Source organism: Salvelinus alpinus, chromosome 18 (genome assembly GCF_045679555.1).
Source record: "Salvelinus alpinus chromosome 18, SLU_Salpinus.1, whole genome shotgun sequence".
Lineage (NCBI taxonomy): Eukaryota > Metazoa > Chordata > Actinopteri > Salmoniformes > Salmonidae > Salvelinus > Salvelinus alpinus.
Window position 1 is genome coordinate 40,018,335 of NC_092103.1, and position 24,121 is coordinate 40,042,455.

A 24,121-nucleotide genomic window follows, 5' to 3' on the forward strand; every position below is an offset into this window, starting at 1 on the left:
GAAGGCCAGCGCAGACCGTCACCGCAGTGAGGCCCCGGTGTCCGCACCGGGGGACCGGGTCTGGCTCTCGACCCGAAACCTGCCCCTCCGCCTGCCCTGCCGGAAGCTGGGGCCGCGGTTTGTGGGGCCATTTAAAGTCCTGAGGAGACTGAACGAGGTTAGTTACCGGTTATAGCTTCCCCCCGATTACCGTATTAACCCCTCGTTCCATGTGTCTCTCCTCAGGCCGGTGGTGGCTGGCCCGCTCCAGGAGTCTGAGGTGCGGGAGGTTCCTCCACCCCCTTTGGACAAGTAGGGGGCCCCGGCTTACTCCATTCGCTCCATACTGGATTCGAGGCGTCGGGCGAGGGGCCTTCAGTACCTCGTGGACTGGGAGTGGTACGGTCCGGAGGAGAGATGCTGGGTCCCGGTGGAGGACGTTTTGGACCCTTCTATGCTGGGGGAGTTCAACCGTCTTCGTCCGGATCGCCCTGCACCTCGCCCTCCGGGTCGTCCCTGAGGCCGGTGTCGGCGCGCTGCTGGGGCTGCACGTCAAGAGGGGTGTAGTGTCACGACTTCCGCTGAAGTCGGTCCCTCTCCTTGTTCGGGCGGTGTTCGGTGGTCGACGTCACCTGTCTTCTAGCCATCGCCGCTCCACCTTTCATTTTCCATTTGTTTTGTCTTGTTTTCCCGCACACCTGGTTCACATTCCCTCATCAGACTAAATGTATATTACCCTCTGTTTCCCCCATGTCTGTGTGTGGAATTGTTCTTTGTGTAGGGTGTTACGCTACAGGCTGGCTTGCGCTAGGTTTGTTTCTAACCTAGGTTTGTTTGTTTTGTTTAATCCGGTTCATGTTACCGTGGTTGTGCTTTGTGCTGCCTCGCCTGTGCCTTTGGGCCAGGGTGTATATTAAAGTTCTCCTGTTATCACCCATCTCTGCTCTCCTGCGCTTGACTTCCCGGCAACCAGTCAGTCACCCCGTTACAATTATAGGGTATTGTGTGTAGATCAGTGACACAACATCTTAATTTAATCAGTTTTAAATTCAGGCTGTACGTAACACAACAAAATGTGGAAAAAGTAAAGGAGTGTGAATACCTTCTGAAGGTACTGTACCTTCCAATGGAGTTCCCCACAAAGTTCCCTTAAAGAGTCCATTGGAGTGTTCTTCAAAGTGCAGTTCTTAGTAACCTTACTAAAAGTTCCACTGTCAATACTTCTAGAAGTTCAATTTCACCCGTCAGGCTTAATATTAGGCTTACTTTCATGGCACCCTACTCTAACTACTGTACTCAAAGTCCCTTCGGAGGGCCCTTCATAATTCAGAACCCATAGTTCAGAGGTTAAAAATACACTTCACAGTGCCCTGCCTTCACACTAACATAAAAAGATACAAACCACATAAATACTTCCATATGCGTAGCATCATTCCCCCCCCCCCCCCCCCAGAAATATACAGTATGCGAATAAATCCACTCGCAGCATGAATTGACACTGCGGCACAAAAAAATCCTCACTAACCATCTGCTTTCCATCAACACCCATTGGATCCATTTGCTAGGTTAGTTTTAGTCATTGCAACAGATTCCAGAGAATGCACTTGTAAACGAGAATTTAAGAGTCCCTGAGATGACATGATGTTGAGCACCCAAACCCCAAAGAATGACCTTGTATGCCCTCACGGTAGGGTCAATGAGAACAGAGAAAGTCAGAGCGGTGAGGAGGATGACAACACAGAGCCCTGTAATTTGGACCGTGAAATACTACTGATGCTTTTGTTCATTGAGTTATTCAAAATTCGAAAAGCACTCGCACATCTGAGCTATCTTTTTTGCAGGTGCATTAAAAAAGAAGAAACCCGCACACTGCTTTTGCTAGTATCACTGCTCTTGAAATAAGCTTTACGTATCGGCCTCAAGGCCTTTGTCAGCGGCTTCATTGAGTTATGATATAATATCACAAGAAAAGTTCTCAACTATTCATCATTGTAGCCTAAAAATATGGCATGATTCGACATGGTGTGATGTGGTAAGATCAAACATTAGGTTATGCCACTCTGTTAAATCGTTTCATAACAGAGACATACTGACGTTGATGTATCTTCATGATGTTACTTACAGAATATGAAGAGTGACTTTAGTTTTCAAGTATAAGGTATTAAAACCATGACGTGTCCATTCTCCAAGACTTCACATCTTATGCCAAATCATCCAAAGTTCTATTTCTGTAGCATTTTGACTCATTTAACCCCAAAACGTAAGCGTCTCCCTCAAACAGTATGGCATTTGTTTCATAGTTTACCAGAATGACAGGATTCAGCCAACAGATTGTTGGTTCCAAAACCGTTGTTGCTATTTGTGATCCCAAGTCACCAATAATGATAAGGGAGAGCCACAAGCCCCAGGCGTATCCTTTTTGTCAAGTAAGTGGTCAAAAGTAACCATTCAGAAGATATTACCTTTGCACATAAAAACAAAATTATCTTTACAGTAGTCAACAGTGTTTCAACCACATTTCAACCATAAATCAATACACACCAGCAAATAGAAGTGGTCGCAACAACAAAAAATGACCCGCTAACGGTTGTTATGGCATTGTTTTCCATTCTGAGGGGACCAAATTGAAGACAAGCACTGGACTCCCCTACCACTGACGTTTCCTTCTGTGGTACACTTCGAATTTATTTGGAGTCTGTTTCTCATCCATTCTGAATTTCTCCTTGGTGGGGCATCTGTGTGGCAAACCCCAAAACACTGACTGCTTCCCCACATATCATTATTGGGCTTCATTCAACATTGTTTACTGTCTATTGTTTCATTTGAAGTCTTCTAAGATAAATATTCATTTTCCCAGTACAGTTTTCAGAACATTTAAGAAGCTTTAACTAGATGTACAGTATATCTCCAGAATGAAGCTGAATTGCTATTTATGACAAGACCTAGTACCGTACATTGGATGGAAATATTCAGGACAGACATAACTACATTCTATGTGAAAGATCCTCAAGTGCACATTACAGTGTCTTCAGAAAGTATTCACGCCCTTTGACTTTTTCCACATTTTGTTGTGTTAAAGCCTTAATTTAAAATGCATTTTGTGAGATTTTGTGTCACTGGCCTACACACAATACCCCATAATGTCAAAGTGAAATTATGTTTTTAGAATTTATTTTACAAATGAATTAAAACTGAAAAGATGAAATGTATTGAGTCAATAAGTATTCAACCACTTTGTTATGGCAAGCCTAAATAATTTCAGGAGTAAAAATGTGCTTAACATGTCACATAATAAGTTGCATAATAAGTTGCATGAATGAGTACCTCATCTCTGTACCCCACACATACAATTATCTGTAAGGTCCCTCTGTCAAGCTGTGAATTTCTAACACAGATTCAATCACAAAAACCAGGGAGGTTTTCCAATGCCTCGCAAAGAAGGGCACCTATTGGTAGATGGGTAAAAATAAAAAAAGCTGACATTGACTATCCCTTTCAGCATGATAAAGTTATTAATTCCACTTTGGATGCTGTATCAATACACCCAGTCACTACAAAGATACAGGTGTCCTTCCTAAATCAGTTGCTGTAGAGGAAGGAAACCGCTCAGGGAGTTCACCATGAGGCCAATGGTGACTTCTAACAGTTACAGAGTTTAATAGCTGAGATATAAGAAATCTGAGGACGGATCAATAACATTGCAGTTACTCCACAATACTAACCTAAGTGACAGAGTGAAAAGAAGGAAGTCTGTACAGAATAAAAATATTCCAAAACATGTATCCTGTTTGCAATAAGGCACTAAAGTAAAACTGCTAAAAATGTAGCAGAGGAATTATCTTTATGTCTTGAATACAAAGCGTAATGTCTGGGGCAAATCCAACACAACACATCACTGAGTACCACTCTTCATGGTGGTGGCTGCATCATGTTATGGGTATGCTTGTCATTGGCAAGGACTAGGGAGGTTTTTAGGGTACATAGAAATAGAATAGAGCTGAGCACAGGCACATTTCTGCTTTACAACAGACACTGGGAGATAAATACACCTTTCAGTAGGAAAATAACCGAAAACACAGGGTCAAATATACAGTGGAGTTGCTTAACAAAACGACATTGAATGTCCCTGAGTGGCCTAGTTAAATTTTTGACATTAATCGGCTTAACAATCTATGGCAAAATCGAAAATGGTTGTCTAGCAATGATCAAAAACCAACTTGACAGAGCTTAAATAATTTTTTAAAGAATAATGTGCGAATATTGTTCAATCTAGGTATGCAAAGACTTACCCAGAAAGACTCACAGCTGTAATCGCTGCCAACGGTGATTCTAACATGTATTGACTCAGGGGTGTGAACGCTTACGTAAATTAGATATTTCTGTAATTCATTTTCACTAAATTTGCAAAAATGTTAAACATGTTTTCACTTTGCCATTATGCAGTGTTGTGTGTAGCTGGGTGAGAAAAATATATATTTAATAAATGTTGAATTCAGGCTGTAACACAACAACATGTGTAATAAGTCATGTGCACAACATTATAAGCAGCAAATTCTCTACCCAGGGAATATGTCCCAGGACCCCCATCACGGTTCTCCACATGGATTATTTCCCCAAATTCCACCCCTGTGCACACCATTACAACAAGCTAAATATACCACAATAATCACATCGGAGATACAGAAGAACCTGTGCGTGTGGAAAGGCCGGATCAGCGTCACACATTGAAAATACAAACGTCACTGATCTGACATGCTTTGATACACATGAGCCCTGTCCAATCTCAGAAACCTTCTCGGGACTCTTTTGAGGGCAGTAGGAGGGAAGGATGTATTCTTAAAGTATTAAAACAGGTCCAACTGGCCCTGTCCAATGCCCACTGAGTCACCACTTCCTGCCTGACTCACAGAGGGTGGAAGGGTGTCGGGGGCAAAGTCCTTGAGACCCAAAGCAGGTCATTTGAATATTGCAATACTTTGTGCAGAAATCCCCCTCTCCCCGGCTTCAGCTTCCCCATCCAGTATTTTACAGGCAAGACTGCAAAATGGGAGGGGGAAGAACCCAAGCCAACAATGCATGCCATTGGTGCAAGCCCATCCCTGTGCCATCAAGGCCCTAGCAGTGTTTAGTCTCAGAGGAATCCAAAGCCTCCTTTTGCTAATGGCCATGTTGAAACCAGTTTGCTCTCTCTTACTCTGTCTCTTGCTCTCTGTCTCTCTGTCTCTCTGTCTCTATTTTCTATACCTCCTGTCTGATAGTACACTGCTTAGACAAAGCATCCCTGGCATCAACAGTCATGTCACATCCCAGGCAACTGTACATGGTAGAAGTCTATGGCAGCACATAAACAAGTCAAAAACAAAGTAAAAATGCAGCACTGGCTCCAAATAGTATAATGTTTCTTTGATGATTTTTAAACTTTGAATCTTTGCATGCAAGATTTTGTTTACAGCTTGAAGGGATAGTTCTCTCAAATAACTTTCAGAATTTGTCAAAGGCGTAAAAAAAAAAAAAAATCCCATTGTGTTTAGTGTAAGACTAGCTAATATGCAAAATAGTCTACAAATCAAACATTGTTAGTGTGGCAGGTTGGGCCTCCTGCCAGGATTGAAGCTTGTCGTGATAGAAAGACACCCCTGGTGGATGCAACTTCATGTATATGATGTGACCACATTGCTTCTACAGCTGCTCTCCACATCTCTCTGCGCTAGCTAGCTAACCAAATAAAAGGCTAACCACCAGGGCTGCATCTCTGCCTCAGGCTAGCCTCCCGAAACCCCAGTAGAAAGAGAACGGGGGAAGTCTACGAGACGACGGGCTTCTGAGTCCTCTCGCTGATGACAGTGTGTCTATGCGGGCGGTTAATGGGGGCACCAGGGGCTCGCTCTCCGGTTTCACTGAGCTAACGGGCACAGCTGCACCCACCCCGCAAAACCCCAAACCCCCTCCTCGGGACAACTGCAGCAGTTCACAAACAAGGGTGTTGCTGTGCGTGTGAAAGAACCCTACACACACTATACACACCACTCCTGATGCAGGGCTTAGGGGGCCAACAGGGCTTTGATATGCTGTGCATAGCAGTCCAGTATCGGATGCCCCGGGGAAGTTCATCCAAGCACAAACAGAGGACGGACTGAGTCCGTGCACAAAGTATTCATTTGCCAAAACATGCAGTCTTCTTTAGGCACTTCTGCCAACGTGGGGCTTAGCCGTCCAAAGTTAGTTCACTAGAGAACTATTCAGAATTGAGATGACGAAATGACAAGCTGTTTTACACAGTATGTGCTGGTTAGTGGAGTTGTCAGTTATGACAGCAGTGATTAGTACAGTCAGATACTGAAGAGTGGTAAACAGGCAATAGCCAATTGGTGCATAGGGTGCAACAGTTTTGGGTGATTGGGGACGATAAGTACCCAGCTAGCACATAACATTCTGAGAACCATATGTTTCTTAGAGCTTGGTGAGAGCGTGGTTAGTTTCCGAATGGGTGGCAAGGAATAAGTTAGTCCTAAATATTTCAAAAACTAAAAGCACTGTATTTGGGACAAATCATTCACTAAACCCTAAACATCAACTAAATCTTGTAATGAATAATGTGGAAATTTAGCAAGTTGAGGAGACTAAACTTCTTGGAGTAACCCTGGATTGTAAACTGTCATGGTCAAAACATATTGATACAACAGTAGCTAGGATGGGGAGAAGTCTGTCTGTGCTCTGCACTCTTAACAGCACTATCAACAAGGCAGGTCCTACAGGCCCTAGTTTTGTTGCACCTGGACTACTGTTCGGTCCCCAAGTCCAGAATAGATTATGGGAGACGCACAGTACTACATAGAGCCATGACTACATGGAACTATATTCCACATAAAGTAACTCATGCAAGCAGTAAAATTTGCTTTAAAAAACAGACACAAATACACCTTATGGAACAGCAGGGACTGTGAAGCGACACAAACATAGATACATGAATACAAACACACGATAACATACGCACTATACTCACACGTACACATGTATTTTGTGTTATAGATATGTGGTAGTAGAGTAGGGGCCTGAGGTCACACAGTTAATACGTTGTGAAATCTGTTCTGAATGTATTGGGGGCGCAGGAGACTAATTCCATAGATAGAGATCATTGGTTTGAATCGCACTGACGCCGCGTCACAATAAAAAATAAATGTGTTTGCATAATTAATGCCTAAGCAAATGGATTTTCATCTGTGCTTGGATTTCAAAAAGGGTAAATTAAGCTAGCAGTGTTATTAGAATTCTTATTGAAACATGTTCTCAAACGTTATTTAATTACCTTCAAATAACCTATAATTTGTATTCTCAGAATGTTAATAAAACCTCTCAGGAAAACTTTCAGGGAACCGGAGTAAAACGTTCTCAGAACCTTCCTGCAACCTAAAAATGAACGTTACCAGAACAGGCAAAAATCTCACTTCCGTTCTCAAAACTTAAAAATGTAGTTTTACCGGTCAGGAAACTTATGGCTTCGTTTCCAGAAACAATGGGAAACCAAAAATGTATGTTCCCACAACTTCCAAGGAACAAAATGTGCTAGCTGGGTAGTAGCCTTGCAAGAGGCTCATAGGAGCAGCTTCATGTACAAGTACACACCCTGGACAGGACGCTAGTCTATCGCAGGGCTTTGGCAGGGTTTGAACCTTGAGTTTATCAACTACATGTACAAGTGTGAATAACTAAGAGTCTTATAGGAGATTGAGTTTTCATCTGACAAATCCTATAACACAGAACAAAACATCTTGCCATCTTTTGATACTTTAAATCTATAACTTTCAATTATTTCTTCTTAGAAGGTGAATTCTTTTGAAGTTTGAATGTCAGATCTTTCATTAGTCCACCCACATTAGCATTTAAATGACCCAGAGGATGTATTTAGCTAAATTGCTAAATTGACAGTGCCATGATCTCTTCCTGTGACATCTGCTTTACCGATCAAGTGAGTTAGTTCATGAGTTTTGATTGGACTTGCAGTCGGAATACCTCGACAGGCCAGACAGTTTCCTTTACTAGATAATCAAAATAATCTAGCACTTCCCATTTCCTTTACATTCAGGAGGAACTTGAATGACCCTGTGCTGTGTGTACGTGTGTGTGGGTGTGTGTATTCGACTGTGTGTTTGTGTATGTCACAGTGGTGAGGCAAGACTCCAAACACCTTATCACAAATGTCCTTATCTATTTAATTCAATGAACCTTCGGCTAGTGTGAACGTGAAGGTTTGAAGTTGGAAACTTTTACCGGTAGAGAGAGAATGAATGAGTAGGTCTATGTTCTTAGTGAAGCTTCAAAGCTTTGTGGTTGTCTTTATCTTGATTGATTCAAATTAATATGGTTAGTTTGTCTTTGCATGATCTGAGCTTTGAGAGACGAGAGAGAGGAGAGAGAGAGAGAGAGAGAGAGAGAGAGAGAGAGAGAGAGAGAGAGAGAGAGAGAGAGAGAGAGAGATGTGATGTTGATGGTATCCTTAATGAAATGCTCAAATATACAGACAACAAATTCCAATTGGCTATACTAAAACTCTTTAACATCATCCTAAGCTCTGGCATCTTCTCCAATATTTGGAACCAAGGACTGATCACCCCAATCCACAAAAGTGGAGACAAATTTGACCCTAATAACTACCGTGGGAAAATCCTCTGCATTATCATTAACAGCAGACTCGTACATTTCCTCAATGAAAACAATGTACTGAGCAAATGTCAAATTGACTTTTTACCAAATTACCGTACAACAGACCATGTATTCACCTTGTACACCCTAATTGACAACCAAACAAACCAAAACAAAAGCAAAGTCTTCTCATGCTTTGTTGATTTCAAAAAAGTCTTCGACTCAATTTGGCATGTGGGTCTGTTATACAAATTGATGGAAAGTAGTGTTGGGGGTAAAACATACGACATTATAAAATCCATGTACACAAACAACAAGTGTGCGGTTAAAATAGGCAAAAAACACACACATTTCTTCCCACAGGGCCGGGGGGTGAGACAGGGATGCAGCTTAAGCCCCACCATCGTCAACATACAGTGGGGAGAACAAGTATTTGATACACTGCCGGTTTTGCAGGTTTTCCTACTTACAAAGCATGTAGAGGTCTGTATCATAGGTACACTTCAACTGTGAGAGACGGAATCTAAAACAAAAATCCAGAAAATCACATTGTATGATTTTTAAGTAATTAATTTGCATTTTATTGCATGACATAAGTAGTTGATCACCTACCAACCAGTAAGAATTCCGGCTCTCACAGACCTGTTAGTTTTTCTTTAAGAAGCCCTCCTGTTCTCCACTCATTACCTGTATTAACTGCACCTGTTTGAACTCGTTACCTGTATAAAAGACACCTGTCCACAACCTCAATCAAACAGACTCCAACCTCTCCACAATGGCCAAGACCAGAGAGCTGTGTAAGGACATCAGGGATAAAATTGTAAACCTGCACAAGGCTGGGATGGGCTACAGGACAATAGGCAAGCAGCTTGGTGAGAAGGCAACAACTGTTGGCGCAATTATTAGAAAATGGAAGAAGTTCAAGATGATGGTCAATCACCCTCGGTCTGGGGCTCCATGCAAGATCTCACCTCGTGGGGCATCAATGATCATGAGGAAGGTGAGGGATCAGCCAGAACTACACGGCAGGACCTGGTCAATGACCTGAAGAGAGCTGGGACCACAGTCTCAAAGAAAACCATTAGTAACACACTACGCCGTCATGGATTAAAATCCTGCAGCGCACGCAAGGTCCCCCTGCTCAAGCCAGCGCATGTCCAGGCCCGTCTGAAGTTTGCCAATGACCATCTGGATGATCCAGAGGAGGAATGGGAGAAGGTCATGTGGTCTGTTGAGACAAAAATAGAGCTTTTTGGTCTAAACTTCACTCGCCGTGTTTGGAGGAAGAAGAAGGATGAGTACAACCCCAAGATCACCATCCCAACCGTGAAGCATGGAGGTGGAAACATCATTCTTTTGGGATGCTTTTCTGCAAAGGGGACAGGACGACTGCACCGTATTGAGGGGAAGATGGATGGGGCCATGTATCGCGAGATCTTGGCCAACAACCTCCTTCCCTCAGTAAGAGCATTGAAGATGGGTCGTGGCTGGGTCTTCCAGCATGACAACGACCCGAAACACACAGCCAGGGCAACTAAGGAGTGGCTCCGTAAGAAGCATCTCAAGGTCCTGGAGTGGCCTAGCCAGTCTCCAGACCTGAACCCAATAGAACATCTTTGGAGGGAGCTGAAAGTCCATATTGCCCAGCGACAGCCCCGAAACCTGAAGGATCTGGAGAAGGTCTGTATGGAGGAGTGGGCCAAAATCCCTGCTGCAGTGTGTGCAAACCTGGTCAAGAACTACAGGAAACGTATGATCTCTGTAATTGCAAACAAAGGTTTCTGTACCAAATATTAAGTTCTGCTTTTCTGATGTATCAAATACTTATGTCATGCAATAAAATGCAAATTAATTACTTAAAAATCATACAATGTGATTTTCTGGATTTTTGTTTTAGATTCCGTCTCTCACAGTTGAAGTGTACCTATGATAAAAATTACAGACCTCTACATGCTTTGTAAGTAGGAAAACCTGCAAAATCGGCAGTGTATCAAATACTTGTTCTCCCCACTGTATATATCAACGAATTGCCGCGGGCACTAGAAAAGTCTGCAGCACCCGGCCTCACCCTACTAGAATCTGAAGTCAAATGTCTACTGTTTGCTGATGATCTGGTGCTTCTATCACCCACCAAGTAGGGCCTACAGCAGCACCTATATATTCTGCACAGATTCTGCCAGACCTTGGCCCTGACAGTAAATCTCAGTAAGACCAAAATAATGGTGTTCCAAAAAAGTTCCAGTTGCCAGGACCACAAATACAAATTCCATCTAGACACCATTGCCCTAGAGCACACAAAAAACTATACATACCTTGCCCTAAACATCAGCGCCACAGGTAACTTCCACAAAGCTGTGAACGATCTGAGAGACAAGGCAAGAAGGGCATTCTATGCCATCAAAAGGAACATAAAATTCAACATACCGATTAGGATCTGGCTAAAAATACTTGAATCAGTCATAGAACCCATTGCCCTTTATGGTTGTGAGGTCTGGGGTCCGCTCACCAACCAAGATTTCACAAAATGGGACAAACACCAAATTGAGACTCTGCATGCAGAATTCTGCAAAAATATCCTCCGTGTACAACGTAGAACACCAAATAATGCATGCAGAGCAGAATTAGGCCGATACCCACTAATTATCAAAATCCAGAAAAGAGCCGTTAAATTCTACAACCACCTAAAAGGAAGCGATTCCCAAACCTTCCATAACAAAGCCATCACCTACAGAGAGATTAACCTGGAGAAGAGTCCCCTAAGCAAGCTGGTCCTGGGGCTCTGTTCACAAACACAACCACACCCCACAAAGCCCCAGGACAGCAGCACAATTAGACCCAAGCAAATCATGAGAAAACAAAAAGATAATTACTTGACACATTGGAAAGAATTAACAAAAAAACTGAGCAAACTAGAATGCTATTTGGCCCTAAACAGAGAGTACACAGTGGCAGAATACCTGACCACTGTGACTGACCCAAACTTAAGGAAAGCTTTGACTATGTACAGACTCAGTGAGCATAGCCTTGCTATTGAGAAAGGCCGCCGTAGGAAGACATGGCTCTCAAGAGAAGACAGGCACACTGCCCACAAAATGAGGTGGAAACTGAGCTGCACTTCCTAACCTCCTGCCCAATGTATGACCATTTTAGAGACACATATTTCCCTCAGATTACACAGATCCACAAAGAATTCGAAAACAAACCCAATTTTGATAAACTCCCATATCTACTGGGTGAAATTCCACAGTGTGCCATTACAGCAGCAAGATTTGTGACCTGTTGCCACAAGAAAAGGGCAACCAATGAAGAACAAACACCATTGTAAAAACAACCCATATTTATGCTTATTTATTTTCCCTTGTGTACTTTAACCATTTGTACATTGTTATAACACTGTATATATACATAATATGACATTTGAAATGTCTTTATTGTTTTGAAACTTCTGTGTGTGTAATGTTTACTGTTAATTTTGATTGTTTATTTCACTTTTGTATATTATCTACCTCACTTGCTTTGACAATGTTAACACATGTTTCCCATGCCAATAAAGCCCTTTGAATTGAATTGAGAGAGAGAGAGAGAGAGAGAGAGAGAGAGACTCAGACAGTGAGACAGAGAGAGTGAAGAAAGAACACAGAACAAACACAGCTGCTGTGTCTCTTGTCATCTGTAGTGTGTTGTCTGCCTTTCACCTGACCCACAGCTGTATACCAGGACAACCTGCCTTTCTTTTAAACACACTTTGCCTGGGAAACTGCACCAGTATGGGGTCCCATAATGAGTCTAGTCCTCTACCAACTACTTATCTCCCTACCTAATAGGCTTGGGCGGTATACCGTATACACCGGATGAAAGGGTATTTTGAAGTACTGACAGTATGCTTTTCAATACCGTCCCCAAAAAATGTGATTGAGCCAGTCACATTGTATGTTCGTTTACAAAGAGCACATGGAGCAAACGTGACGTGACGATCCAATGTTGAGCAGCACAACAGAGGTGATCAAGTTACACATGGAATTCGCAACAAATGTTTGCCAGCTAAATATCGTATAACTATAAGTTAACTGTCTAAGATGTGCCAAATACATCTTCTCCAGCTCAGAGCTCCAGCTATGCATTTTGGTTTGCTAACTTGCTAGCTATAATGTTAGGTGTCTAGCTTGCAATATCAAGCTGCTTGGTTACAGCAAAGACAATCAATCCCCTTCTGGATCAAGTGTGAGTAGCCTTTTGAGATAGATGTATAACTTTATGAGCCGGGTTGTCTGTCCTTGCATTTGGTTTATGTTTGCTTGCGTTTATTAACATATAGCTAGCGTCAGCTAAGGGAATTCGCTAGTATTTTGTTAGCATTTGTTAGCATAAGAAATCATTTAAAAAAATTGCCCCTCTGCCGGTAATACCGTATACCCCGGTATGGTACAGGAACTGTATGAAGATATGGAAATCTGCATACCGCCCAACCTTACTATCTAATGCCATGGCGTTTCAATCAGTAATGTAGTGCTAGAAAAATTGGTGGGTAAACTTTGATCGGCAGTCGCGGTGCAAAAATTTACGTTCGCTATACTTTCAATGCATTTTTTCCCAAAAGGTCGGTAAACTTTACCCTCCACTACATCACTGGGTTCAATGTACTTGCTATAGAAGATGTAGAGCAGAATTGGGGAAAATTCTATTTCACTTCACATCAGGAAATACATTGGTAACCACTTAGCTAAATAACAGAACTAAACAAATGTCAAGAAAATGTCAACTACTCTATGTGAACTACTGTAAGACACTGTTCAGTGAAGTACCAGGCACAAGCAGTGAGAGGCACAGCCTAATTAAGAGTGTGTGTGTGTGTGTGTGTGTGTGTGTGTGTGTGTGTGTGTGTGTGTGTGTGTGTGTGTGTGTGTGTGTGTGTGTGTGTGTGTGTGTGTGTCTGCGTGCGTACCTATGCATGTGCAGGTTTGTGTGTGTGTGTGTGTGTGCATGCACGTCTGTCCGTGTGTGTGTGTGTGTCTCTGTGTGTGTGTGTGTGTGTGTGTGTGTGTGTGTGTGTGTGTGTGTGTGTGTGTGTGTGTGTGTGTGTGTGTGTGTGTGTGTGTGTGTGTGTGTGTCGGTTGCCACTTATCATGCTCACTAATGTCTCCAAAGCATCCTGTGTTCAAATGGTCCTTCTCTAAGCAGCCCCTTGCTACTGTTTATTGGGACAGGTGGTGCATTCAGAAAAGCTGTACAATTCCCCTATCTGAGATATCTACTGCAGCCCTCATCCTCCACATATAACACCCGTTCTGCCAGTCACATTCTGTTAAAGGTCCCTAAAGCACACACATCCCTGGGTCGCTCCTCTTTTCAGTTCGCTGCAGCTAGCGACTGGAACGAGCTGCAACAAACACTCAAACTGGACAGTTTTATCTCAATCTCTTCATTCAAAGACTCAATCATGGACACTCTTACTGACAGTTGTGGCTGCTTTGCGAGATGTATTGTTGTCTCTACCTTCTTGCCCTTTGTGTTGTTGTCTGTGCCCAATAATGTTTGTACCATGTTTTGTGCTGCTACCAAGTTGCGGTGCTACCATGTTGTTCTCATGTTGTGTTGCTACCATGCTGTGTTGTCATGTGTTGCTGCCTTGCTATGTTGTCATTTACATTTACATTTAAGTCATTTAGCAGACGCTCTTATCCAGAGCGACTTACAAATTGGTGCATTCACCTTATGATATCCAGTGGAACAACCACTTTACAATAGTGCATCTAACTCTTTTAAGGGGGGGGGGGGGGTTAGAAGGATTACTTTATCCTATCCTAGGTATTCCTTAAAGAGGTGGGGTTTCAGGTGTCTCCGGAAGGTGGTGATTGACTCCGCTGACCTGGCGTCGTGAGGGAGTTTGTTCCACCATTGGGGTGCCAGAGCAGCGAACAGTTTTGACTGGGCTGAGCGGGAACTGTACTTCCTCAGAGGTAGGGAGGCGAGCAGGCCAGAGGTGGATGAACGCAGTGCCCTGGTTTGGGTGTAGGGCCTGATCAGAGCCTGAAGGTACGGAGGTGCCGTTCCCCTCACAGCTCCGTAGGCAAGCACCATGGTCTTGTAGCGGATGGAGCTTCAACTGGAAGCCAGTGGAGAGAGCGGAGGAGCGGGGTGACATGAGAGAACTTGGGAAGGTTGAACACCAGACGGGCTGCGGCGTTCTGGATGAGTTGTAGGGGTTTAATGGCACAGGCAGGGAGCCCAGCCAACAGCGAGTTGCAGTAATCCAGTCGGGAGATGACAAGTGCCTGGATTAGGACCTGCGCCGCTTCCTGTGTGAGGCAGGGTCGTACTCTGCGAATGTTGTAGAGCATGAACCTACAGGAACGGGTCACCGCCTTGATGTTGTCATGTGTTGCTGCCTTGCTATGCTGTTGACTTAGGTCTCTCTTTATGTAGTGTTGTGTTGTCTCTCTTGTCGTGATGTGTGTTTTGTCCTATATTTATATTTGATTTATATTTGTATTTTTAATCCAATCCCAGCAGGAAGCCTTTTGCCTTTTGGTAGGATGTCGTTGTAAATAAGAATTTGTTCTTAACTGACTTGCCTAGTTAAATAAAGGTTAAATAAATAAATAAATGTTTTAAATGCCAAGTGATCCCTGCACAACACATAGGCTCACACAACCCCATAAAGCATTACACTTTAAAGGGGGATTCCACTAATGGTCAAATGTGTGTGGGGAAACAAAAAACATTAGGATATACTCATAAACATGTATGTTGACAGATGTTGAGAGGATACAGCATTTTTGCTCATCCCATAACCCTAAAAAGGTAACTTGGTCCATTTCATACCCCACCTGCGTTAGCTGTGCTTGATTGAGCTTTCCTGTCTCAAAACTGTCCAGCCCCGCCTATCCGGTACTCCAGGCCGACTTGAGCAAATGCGCAAAGTATTTGAAAGACTTTAAATACTACTTGAGCCCAGGTCTGGCCAGTGTCCGCTTCTCATTTCACCTAACGCTCTAGTTTTCATAATCAGAAGTGGGATTAGAACCCATGGAGGTCGTTGGTTCCAGACAGTCAGACATCAGGGGATGAGGAGGGTCAGACAGTAAGGAAGGGAAGTGTGACCGCCACCGGAGACAAGAGAGCAGGAAATGACAGTAAAGTCGCCCGTTTATGGCGGCTCCCAGGCAGTGGACTTGGATACGAGAGGCCTGGAGTGGAAATATAGAGTTACACACTTTGCTGCTCTGAGGACCCAGACCCAAACAGCAGAGAGGGATATCAAAGGGATATGTTGGTCGGCGCCAACCGTGAAAGCCTTAGTCATAACGCCAAAACGATGTTATCGTATAACAAATTGTATTATAGAATATTATGCCATTGTGTAGTTAAAAAAGATGTGCATTAGGGAAAGTATGCTAATGGTTGGCTCCTCCATCACTCGGTCGCGTCGTTGCCATTGTTATCGACATTCTACTGACACCGCAGCCATGTTGATGCCTGACTGATGACTAATGCCCAGTCTTTCTGAACGGGGGCTAATGACTGTTTTGTCTAAATTACACTTTAGTGGCTTGGAAATATGATTACTAAAGTAGGCAAATAATTAGTAGGAAACAACTTTGCCATCCTTATGATGCAGGGCAAGTTTACTTTAGAGAGATGGCAATGTTGCCATTAGGTAGTGAAGTTCATAAAAAATATCTAGCATATCTAAAATATCTAGCAATGCTAAACTTATACTGCATCTAAAGTCAATCTGGTGACATCACAATGATGACAAAAGGTTTTCCTACTAATTATTTGCCTCTTTTTTAAATGTCATCGTTTCCAAGCCACAGTAATGCACTTTAGATGAACTCTTCATCAACGCCCAGAATGGAATTCTGGGAATGCATTGAGTAGAATGTTCCGTTGGGCATCAGTCCTAAAATGAACGTTCAAAACAATGTTGTGACAAAACGTGCAACCTGGTTTCAAATCCTGGGTATCATTGAGCCTTTGAACCTGAAAACAGCTCACTTGATTCAGCCCTTCGTGCAATAGTTCCACTGTACAATTATCCCTGTTGCCCGGCAATTGACCTCTGTTACGCTGATCAAGCTGCCAAATTTGGGACTTAGGATCAAATTGTACTACTGCTGCCAACAATGTTAGAGCGTCTTTAACAAGACTGATCTCAAATAGACACTTAATCTGAAAACATACTGTATAGCAGTATTATTCTTGATTGAATAATCTGTCCCTTCTAGGGTTTAAGGGTTGGCTCTGTACCCTGATATCTAATGCAGAGGTCTGCAATGCTCTTTGAAGTTAAGCGTGTGCCCTCTTTGACTTTTAGAGAAAAGTAATGTTGTCATAAGAGAAGAATTTCCAATTATCAGAACTTGCTCAAATAAAGTGTAGATTACATTTGCTGGGTCTACGTCTGTGATACTTCCTCTAGAGAGTGAACTGTGAATGTGATGGGGATAGGCTACCTCTTCATGCCATCCACATCCATTTAGCCATGTTTATGGGCAAAACCAAATTTAGCTGGATTAGAACATGAGTGAAACCAACGTTAGCTAGCTAGAACATGGGTGAAATCAATTTCAGCTAGCTATAACATTGGTGAAACCAACATTAGCTAGCTAGAACATGGCAAAAATAAGTTTAGCTAGCTATAACATGGGTGAAATCAACTTAAACTAGCTAGAACATGGGTGAGACTAAGTATAGCTAGAACATGGGCAAAACCAAATTTAGCTGGATTAAAACATGGGTGAATCCAACGTTAGCTAGCTAGAACATGGGTGAAACCAAGAAGATAGCCGGGATATGCTTTCCCTTTAAGATGGTTTCCTCTAGGTTTCTTCCTTCTTATCCAGAGTGATTTACAGGAGCAATTAGGGTTAAGTGCCTTGCTCAAGGGCACATCGACTGATTTTTCACCTTCTCAGCTCGAGGATTCAAACTAGCAACCTTGGGGATATTGGCCCAACATCTAACCGCTAGGCTACCTGCCACCAGCAGATCACTGCCGAGTGCAAAACAGACTCGGATCTAAATCCAATTGCAGACTGAGTATGTTACTATGTGATCTACTATACAATACATTTGCATCTATATCGTTCAATTCAGATATGTAATACAGTACCACCCGGGAAGAAACAAACAGCTGACCTGTAATAAACATGATATTAATCCTGTATCCTGTTTATATATAAAAAATTATATAGAGTACACATCCTCGCATGAATATACCATGAGAATTTTTCTTTGTTGCAACTTTGGTTTGGATTTGTAAAGGTAACTAAGACTATGAAAGACGGGTTCATTTTACAGTCGGCTTTGTCAACAATTGTTGTAGATTTTTGGAAGTGGTAGACATTGAGGCAGGCAGTCTAGCTCTGCATGTCTACTGAGATTTGTCATGCCATTGTAATAATGCTGTAAAGACAATGGAGAAAGGGGATGGATAAGTCCATCCTGCAATACTAGATTGGAGTTGTAAACAAACAACCAAATAAGTTTTGTTATAGTGGAGAGGGATTGGGCTTTATCAAATATGAGCTCAGTTCAACTCAAAAGGTGAGTTTCAAGGTAGTAGAAATACATTCTTGATGAAAAGCTACAGTACTTTGCCCCTTAGAGACACCGTTAGGAGCACCCAGAACTTCCCCCTCCCTTAAGAATAAGAGTATGTTAAGTTGACAGGTCCAGAATGATTCTGTCTCAGAAAAATGAAAGAGCGCTTTAGGAGTAACTAGGGTGGGCTCCCTCACATTTATTTCTTTGTGAGGCCAAAGAACTTCCGCCCCCTTCTTATAGCCGTCCAGTAAACACGGACATGTGTCCCTGTCAATCACGGCACATCTCCATTTGTCCTCCCCTTACACTCTGTTCTCTCTTCCAAATATCTCACATTCATTTAAAGTGTTTCATTATACATGAATTATTACAACTCTAATGTTAGAGTGCAGAGGCTGGTATTTAATCAAACCTGTAATGTGGAAAACGTCACTTTTCTGTACTGCAAAATCACACCATTTCATATAGAACATCTTTGTTTTGTTTTATGACACCCGGTAAACATTTTCTCAATATTTTCCACACTATGATGCATAACAATCTGGTATTTCACATTGTGGATTTCACAGCATGTAATTGATTGAATTTCCAGCCTTAGGCTCTTTGGAACCATGAAATACACCATACTGTGTATTGAATGTATCACTCATTGTACTGCAGTAACATTGAATATCACTCTGACCAAATCTCATGATCTTCCTATTCCTGATTGTGTCCAATCTCTGTATCATAAATGTATGTTTTACATACATCATCAAGTTTGGAGAGAAGAATATAGCTAGCGAGGATTTTACACAAATAAGAAAAGGAAACCAGCAACAATGTGGAAGCATCTGTAACAGCCTTGCTTATTTTTATCTGTCCCAGGGAGTCTGTGTCCATGGCTGAACCCTTTCATTATAAAAAGGAATAATGTTGTTTTTATTGCTAGCAGCTGGAGGAGCTTGCCACTCCCAAAAACAAACTGAGCTTGTTATATTATCATAATGACACAGTCGTGGTAAACGGATTAGCCTACTATGATCATGCTCCGGACTTTCTTTCCCGCACCCACCCCCATTCAACTTATTGGTAGACTAACTGTGTTAGCAACGGCCTGTACTTCTGTTCTTTACTAGCAGTGTTAGGGAGTAAGTGGAGCAACCTTGATTTAGCCTTGAAGACTTGGCGTTGGCTCCCTAAGATAATGCCTACCCACTGGGCACAGACGTCAGTTCAAAGTCTAGTTTTGACATACATTTGGTTGAGTTGTCAATTAACGTGAATTCAACGTGAAATCAACAACAAAAAAGTTCAAAGTGTCATTGGATTTAGGTTAAAAGTTGGGTGATTTAAAAAAAAAGAAGAAGAAAACCATTTTTTGCCCAGTGGGTAAGATTTAACTCAGCAGGCTAACACAGTCTTATGGCATGCAGGAACCACAGTTTCGAACCCCTGTTTGTCACATACTACACAAAAAAGCGATAATCAACACACCACACAACTATAGCTTGGCCAAACTGTCATGTTCTAGTCTAGATGCTGACACTCTTCTCCACTGTCTATTCACCTGACATAGTCAATATTTGACCCAAGTTTACACTTGTGGTCATCTCTCTCATCTTTTTACATGAAAGAGCGTATGTAATGAACTGTCCCGTTATCTGGATTTAATGTCCATTCTAGAATGCCCTCCTAGCCAATCAGAAACTAATATTCAACAATGCTTTGGTATAAAACAGTGTAACATCATCGTATACCAGTGTGAGTCTCTCTCTGGACACTTTGTGCCCTTTTCTTCCATTCACAGCAGGTCACATGACTGTGGCAGCGAGACAATGATCACCATACTGCAGGAGCCTCGCGCTCCGCTCGTCACTGCCCCCGGGACACTAGGCAGCAAGATTTCTCCAACTAAAATAGTTCCGCCCTGTGGCACTTACTGGCATGGGCTTAATTCAATGGTTTGGTACACACATTCTTCTTGTTAACTCATTGGAAGCTTTCTATTCAGAGTCTGTCTCTCTTTGAAAAGATGACGGGGGATGGATGATGTGACAAAGGCATTTTAAGGCACTCAAACACACACACACACACACACACACACACACACACACACACACACACACACACACACACACACACACACACACACACACACACACACACACACACACACACACACACACACACACACACACACACACATAAGAATAGAATATGGGCAGAGAGACACATGCACGTGTAACAGGGGAAACTCAGGTCCCATGAAACACATGCAGATGTGTGCACAAGCGCCAACATACCCTGAGTGTACAAAACATTAGGAACATCTTCCTAATATTGAGTTGCACCCCCTTTTGCCCTCAGAACAGCCTCAATTCGTCGGGGCATGGACTCTACAAGGTTTTGAAAGCATTCCACAGGGATGCTGGCCCATGTTGACTCCAATGCTTCCCACAGTTGTGTCAAGTTGGCTGGATGTCATTTGGATGGTGGACCATTCTTGATACACACGGGAAACTGTTGAGCGTAAAAAAAACAGCAGTGTAGCAGTTATCGACACTCAAACCGGTGCGCCTGGCACCTACTACCAAACCCCGTTCCAATGCAGTTCGTTCAATATTTTGTCTTGCGCATTCACCCTCTGAATGACAGACACAATCCATGTCTCAATTATCAAGGTGACATCAATAATGGATCATAGCTTTTACCTGGATTCCCCTGGTCAGTGTATGTCATGTAAAGAGCAGGTGTTCCTAATGTTTTGGTACACTCAGTTTACATACAGTGCCTTCTGAAAGTATTCAGACCCCTTCACTTTTCCACATTTTGCTACGTTACAGCCTTATTCTAAAATGGATTAAATAAATAAAATATCCTCAGCAATCCACACAAAACACCACATAATAACAAAGACAAAACAGGTTTTTAGACATTTTTGCAAATGTATTAAATATAAAAAACTGAAATATCTTATTTAGATAAGTATTCAGACCCTTTGCTATGTGACTCAAAATTGAGCTCAGGTGCATCCCTGTTTCAATTGATCATCCTTGAGATGTTTCTACAACTTAATAGGAGTCCACCTGTGGTTAATTTAATTGATTGGACATGATTTGCAAAGGCACACACCTGTCTATATAAAGGTCCCACAGTTTACAGTGCATGTCAGAGCAAAAACCAAGCCATGAGGTCAAAGGAATTGTCAGTAGAGCTCAGAGACAGGATTGTGTCTAGGCACAGATCTGGGGTAGGGTACCAAAACATTTCTGCAGCATTGAAGGTACCCAAGAACACAGTGGCCTCCATCATTCTTAAATAGAAGAAGTTTGGAACCCCCAAGACTCATCCTAGAGCTGGCCGCCTGGCCAAAGTGAGCATTCAGGGGAGAAGGGCCTTGGTCAGGGAGGTGACCAAGAACCCGATGGTCACTGTGACAGAGCTCTAGAGATCCTCTGTAGAGATGGGAGAACCTTCCAGAAGGACAACCATCTCTGCAGCACTCTACTAATTGGGCCTTTATGGTAGAGTGGCCAGACAGAAGTCACTCCTCAGTAAAAGGCACATGACAGCCTGCTTGGAGTTTTCCAAACGACACCTAAAGGACTCTCAGACCATGAGAAACAAGATTCTTTGGCCTGATGAAACCAAGACTGAACTCTTTGGCCTGAATGCCAAGCGTCATGTCTGGAGGAAACCTGGCACAATCCCTACGGTGAAGCATGATGGTGGCAGCATCATGCTGTGGGGAGGTTTTTCAGCGGCAGGGACTGGGAGACTAGTCAGGATCAAGGCAAAGGTGAACAGAGCAAAGTACAGAGAGATCCTTGATGAAAACCTGCTCCAGAGCATTCAGGACCTCAGACTGGGGTGAAGGTTCACCTTCCAACAGGACAACAACCCTAAGCACACAGCCAAGACAACACAGCTTCGGGACATGTCTCTGAATGTCCTTGAGTGGCCCAGCCAGAGACTTGAACCCAATCGAATATCTCTGGAGAGACCTGAAAACAGCTGTGCAGCAACGCTCCCCATCCAACCAAACAGAGCTTGAGAGGATCTGCAGAGAAGAATGGGAGAAACTCCCCAAATACTGGTGTGCCAAGCATGTAGCGTCATACCCAAGAAGACTCGAGGATGTAATCGCTGCCAACGGTGCTTCAACAAAGTACTGAGTAAAGGGTCTGAATACTTATGTAAATGTTATATTTCAGTTGTTTATTTTTAATACATTTACAAAAAATTTAAAAAACTATTTTTTGCATTGTCATTATGGGCTATTGTGTGTAGATTGATGAGGGGAAAAAACAATGTAATCAATATTAGAATACGGCTATAATGTAACAAAATGTGGATAAAGGCCTTGTGCAAGCTACTAGTATCAAGACACACAATTCAATATCAAGCTCACTCAGAAGTTGCAAATTAACATTAGAAATCCCAGAGCACATAATGGGCAACCTTGCCTGTGACCTGAACAGTGGCATTGGCACCCCAAGTCAATGCCGGGTAATGGGTAATGTGCTGGCGCACAGGAGATGCTGGGTCGAACCCTGACACCGGCGGTCACACTCACACTTACAGTGATGAAAAAGAGGACCCTATGTATAATATTTGGCTAAACTACCTGACCTCATAAGTAGCAAACGTCCAGCTGCTGCTCAATACACGAGGAACTACGGGATAACGCAGAACCACAATGATTCTAAACTCATTTACTATTTACCTTCGTGAACACACACTGAAATAGTTGCCGATGCTTGTCTCGTATCACCGCGTCGCAGCGCACCATTCAGAACGCAGCACCAAAACAACACTTGTTAAGACCTGTCACTCATGCTAAGTGGCAAGATTATTGCAAAACATGATACATCTAATTCAAATACATGAATATGAGATCAATCAACTCTCCTTGAGTTGATGCTTATTGATGGTAGGCCTACACCATCTTACGTTATATAATGTATAAGTAACCTAATTGAAAAGCAGAGCATCTTTTAAATCAGAAAAAAAGATGGCCTTTATAAAAGATGGGCTTCTTAAAATCAGAAGAACTTTAAAAAAAAAATTAGGTTCTTATCAGGATTGTTCGAACATGTTCAACTAAACACTATATTATGTTTAATACAACCGTACACTGCAGGCTAGATAGACCCGATATTGCCCAATAGGCTACACACCAAGGAACAAAATAATGAATGCAAAACATACCTATTCTATGCGAGGGTTTTCGTCCTATTCGGGCTCATGGATCCTTTCAATGTTTCGCTCCTCACAGTTGAATGGTCCTCACTAGTGAATGATGAATGATCCAAAAACTGCAGGTTGACGAAAATAAGTTTATCCGGTGGATGGTGAAACACAACGTTTTCGACTGAAAGAGGAAACGAGACCTACAGTACGCGTCCAATTATAAAAACGTGGTTTAATTGTTGGAATTGCGAAAATGCTTTGGTTTGGCACATATACTGTACATCCCAACAGCCGTCGGACAGTGAGAAAGTTATCCCGAATGTCAAAAACACTGGCACCACTCTTGTGATGACCTCACCGCGGCGTCAGCCAATCAGGACGGTAAGGGATGCAAGGAGACTTGTAAAAAGGGCTCGACACTTTGTGTGGCAACTGGAAATGTTGTTTTTGCTGTTGAAAGAAAAAAAGATACCATTATTTTGGATCGTTTCAATATGAACATAAATGTACAAAATGTGTTTACTAAATGTAAAAGTGTTCAATTAAATACATGGGGAAATAGTTATTTATCTAAAATGTGCTTTGCAATCTGCGTTAACACACTCTCCAATGAGCCAATGAAAGGAGCATACAGTATTATAGGCCTAGATTTACGTTGGATAATTTTTCAACATCTCTGGTGTCATCTAGCGGTAAATGTTGTGTATCACGTGGAATTACTGTACAGTATGGCCAAGCCTATGGTCCATGCTCTTGATATAAAGGATGGCAAAAGTGT

General features: G+C 42.5%; 1 protein-coding gene across 2 annotated transcripts in view; it reads right to left on the reverse strand.

Annotated features, from left to right (window-relative positions):
- megf10 (multiple EGF-like-domains 10) overlaps positions 1–23,677 on the reverse strand; it is a 152,727-nt gene extending 129,050 nt beyond the window's left edge. The window contains exon 1 of one of the 2 annotated variants that reach the window (XM_071351872.1): positions 23,362–23,668. The gene's annotated coding sequence lies outside the window, so the exon portion shown is untranslated. Of the gene's footprint in view, positions 1–23,361 lie in introns of both variants that reach the window. The other variant, XM_071351873.1, reaches the window with a different exon arrangement.
- Positions 23,678–24,121: the final 444 nt, after the last annotated feature.